The sequence below is a fragment of the Colossoma macropomum genome, unplaced genomic scaffold, assembly GCF_904425465.1.
Source record: "Colossoma macropomum unplaced genomic scaffold, Colossoma_macropomum, whole genome shotgun sequence".
Taxonomy (NCBI): domain Eukaryota; kingdom Metazoa; phylum Chordata; class Actinopteri; order Characiformes; family Serrasalmidae; genus Colossoma; species Colossoma macropomum.
The window spans coordinates 2,455,245-2,459,642 of NW_023494788.1; the positions used below are offsets into that span (position 1 = coordinate 2,455,245).

The following is a 4,398-nucleotide window of genomic DNA, read 5'->3' on the forward strand; positions in this document are numbered from 1 at the left end:
ACATTATTAATAGTAATAATAATAATAATAATAATAATAATAATAATAATAATAATGAAGCTATAATCAGAGGAATGAAATCACAGCCTACCTTTAGCAGCTCTTTATCATTATGAACTGCAGAATCAACTGTTTGAAGTATTTATATTCACCCATTCACCTTCTGTGACATCATCGGTTCACCTATTGTGACATCATCGAGTGAGAAAGAATACAGAGTCAATGTAGCTCATCCACTCAGTATAAACAGACTCATCACAAGGCTCAGCCTACAGAACTACACAGGACAGTTGGAGCGTTTCTATTGGTCCATTTATCATGACGTGTAAAGGTCAGCTGTCCAGCTCAGATGATGCTGGAAACTGAAAATAAAAGAAATGGAGATACATGATTTTCTTTGGACAGTGATGATGTGTTGCTGCAGGTGTTCATGTTTCCTGATTCAGATTAAATTAAATAATAAAGTGCCAATAAATAAATGAATGAATGAATGAATGAGTAAATAAATGAATAAATAAAACCATAAATTACTGAACTGCTGTAACTCTCTCACAGACACAGTCATTCAGGCTCAGGCTTTACAGACACAACGACACATTTCCTCATATTTTGTTATTGTTTTTTTAATATAATTGTCTTGTCCACAGACGACTGCTCTGTTTTCAGTTTTCAGCTCAGTTATTATAGAATAGAACTCTCAATAGAGTCATCAAGCAACTGTAACCAAGAGCTCTATTCATAATTCTGTTTAGTGATTATTTAACAAAAATGTTATTTTAGAAACAAAAAGTGTAATTTAAGAAAGTAACAGCTGTCAGTTCACTTTATTGTTTAAATGTTTATTGTTATTTTGCTGTAAATTTAGATCCAGATAATTAGATGACCGGTCAGTCATCACTGATTTCTTTGATGTCAGTGTACAGTAATCTTAATACAACATTGTTTACATATGTAGCTGTTGTTTTAGTTAAGATTCATAATTTAGTTGAACTCTTTCATGTTAGACTTTTCATTGATCTGTAATGAATATTTAAATGAGTTTTTTCGGTTTGATCATAGTTTCACTGCATTGTCAGGAATAAACACTGGAGCTCCAGAAGGACGACGTGTCCGTCTCCATCACATTCCTGAAAGGGTTTATCTCACCGACTAACTGTCCAGCCTGTTTGGACGCCGTATGTATTTGGTCACAGCTGATATAGAGATGCCTTAAAATGCACTGTAGTCTCTCCATGGCATCATTTCATTTCCTCTAACTGCATTCATGCTCCAGAGAACTGAGGAACTGAAAGTGAACCGCAGGAAACAGATCCAGACACGTTCCATAAGAACACAGTGAGTCAGCGATTTCCTCGTTTGTGTGAAACGCTGCTCCACATTCAGACGTTTACAGGTCATTCAAACTCTTTACTCCTCTCTGATTTAGATTTGCTGACGTCTCTCAAAAGTCATTTCACATTTACTTTCATCTCACTGTCTGACCTTTAACACACAAGACTCAATGTCTCTTGGTCAGAATGACCTTCTGCATGGGGCTCAACAGAGGGAGAGAATAGCTCAACAGACAATATTAAGGAGTATTTCTAATTAGGAGGTGAAGGAATCGTTGATCACCTCACAACTACAAACCTTTCAATAAGGACAAAATCTATATGAGCTCATATTTCTCAGTGATATTCAGTTTAGAAGAGGTTATTGACACTTTCCTGATGATGTCATCAACTGGTTCTCATTATAACTTGCTGACAGAGAACTAGACACGCGACGGTATTCAGTGATTTGTTGTACCGTCAGGGGATCTTTAACCTGCTCATGTGGTGCTACAAGCGGTCGTGGCTCTATGGGTGAAGTTAAAATCCATAAAATCAGCAGAACTCAACACAACACAGCCGAGTTCCCTCCAGACTGACGTGGACAAATTACGCCAGATTTAGTGAGCAGTGAAAGAGGTGGTCAGATGACTGACACTCAGCAGAACCAATGCCTTTAATGTTACTGCACACCGGACAACACACAGAGTCCAAAAACCCTAAACGCTGTGTTTGTAATGAAGGTGCTCACGCTGACACCACCAGTCAGTGACTTCCAGATCCACCATTCATCATCTCTCCATTACTGCATTCACTTAAACCCAGAACCTGGTAGAGCATCACCAGGGAAGAAACCCAGTGTCTGATGATGTCTATGAGCTCCAGACTTCAGAAATACATTGACTGCAGAAGCTTTGCTATGAAGTATTAAAAAATGTTTTTTTATGTTGGTTTGTCCAATTACTTTTGAGCCCCTGAAACAGGAGGGGCTATGTATGAAACTGGTTTTAATTCTTACACTGTTCACCCTTACATACCCTTAACTTAAAGCTAAGAATTTACATTTCAGTTTCAACTGCAAAAATAAGAATAATTTTTGTTGATGTCCAAATATTTATGGACCTGATCGTATAGCATCATATACATGTCTGATGCATGTGCATGATTATATAACTTTAAAAAGAAGATCAGAACTGACTGCTGTATTCAATTCTTTATATAATGCTGGAGAATTTCACGTCTCTCAGTAAGTGCTGCAGTGCTCTATTGTAGAATTCTCAGCAAATAGTCACAATAATAATTGTACACTCTACATTGAACATGTACCATTTTTTAAAAAGGTGCTAATATTGTAAAAGGTTAGGTCAGTATTTTGATAAAAACAAAAACTCCTTAAGCACAGACATTTTATCTGTGAAACTACAATTTCTCATAATGCTTGTTATTGATGGTGTGCCCCAGGGTTCAGTTCTCTTCCCCTCCTCGTTTTCTTGTTTTCGTATTTACATTGATGGTAAAAATGTGAACTTCTTTGAAATCATCTATCAGCATTTGACCTTTCACATACATTCCACCTACCAAAAACATTATGCTTATATGAATATAGATAGAGTCTGTGAAGAGCTTCATCATTGTTAGAAGTTGTGAGTTTCTACTTTTACACTTTAACACTGTCCTCCTCTCCTCAGTGTCACAGTACCACTGTGTAGAGCTGTTTATGAAGTGTTATTGTGCTTGTTCAGCAATACTGATGATATCTGTCTTAAGAATAAACACATGAAACGTTTTAAAAAAAACATCTTTATTACAAAAAATAAATAAAATAAAAATGTTCACATAAAAAAAATAAGAAAACAATAAGTTAAGGAAGCTTTTTAAGTGAGAGCATTGTGGGAGTTGTAGTTGAAGTCCTCGCTGTGATATCATTGTGTGCGTCTGTCCACAGCGGCAACATGACTGCTGACCCACACAGTGTCCGGATCCACACAAAACTTGTTTCCTTTTTTAGTATGAAAACTGCAGGAGAAGACAAACAATAATTAGAAGCAGGAAAATATAGAATCACCTTCTTCAAAAGTGAAAATATATGAAATTGTGTTGAGGTTTAAGCTGAGTATTTGTATTTGCATGCAAAAGTTTGGGCACCCTCTAAGTGAACATAAGTTAAACCATCCTCTACAGAGAACACACTTCTGCAGTTTTAATGCACTGTTATTGTTCATTTTATAACCAGCACGTTTTACATTTTTCTAGTTTTTTCTAATATATTAAACAAATAAATAGAAACTGTGCACTAAAATTAGCAGAATGCCATATTTAAGTGAGTTCTAACCCCCACATCTAATCAGCATGTCAGAATAAGAAGAGATAACAAGATCATTACTACTCACATAATGGCTTTAAGGTGGCAGTCACTGCTCGTCCATGTGTAGGACTCCACCTGGGCCAGAGGGATCTTCATGGGAGTCAAACTGGGACAGCAGGAGCGTTGTTCAGTTGCAGTTGGAGCTGTAGGAATAACAAACAACACATTAACACCACAACCACAATCCTATAAGATGCTCCCTCTTTATAATCTATAGTAACACTGACAGTAACACAGCTCAGTGTGTTCAGTCCACTCACCACTAGAGGTCAGCTGGAGAGAGCAGAGCAGCAGCAGCACCAGCAGAGCAGACAGGATCCTCATTCTAGCAGAGCGTCTGATTTCAGCCAGAGAGACGGAGCTGGAGAGAGTGGAGGGTCTTCTGCTGTGGAGTAGAGAGCAGTGAGTGTGAGTGTAGAGTCAGTGTTCTGGTCATCATTATATAGGGACAGAGAGCTGTTCCCAGCACCGGATCCACGAGAACTGATTTTCTGAGTATCGTCGTAAAGCTGGAAGTGTTCTGGTCATTCCTTCCTCTTTTCTCCGCTTCTTCTCACGTGTTCCTTTTTCTCAGCGCTCTATAAGTTTAGAAAGTTAAGTCTGACACTGCGTTTCAGCAGCATCTGCTTTAGGGCATCTGTAGCCTTTGAGGGCCCTAAGCAGGATGTGCTGAAGTGCAGCGCCAATACAGCAAATATTGTCTTTTATTAATGGCTTTTAGAA

The 4,398-nt window shown here is 37.9% G+C and overlaps 1 pseudogene; it reads right to left on the bottom strand.

The window, feature by feature from the left end:
• Nucleotides 1-3,156: 3,156 nt before the first annotated feature.
• On the bottom strand, nucleotides 3,157-4,102 carry LOC118806501 (annotated as a pseudogene).
• Nucleotides 4,103-4,398: the final 296 nt, after the last annotated feature.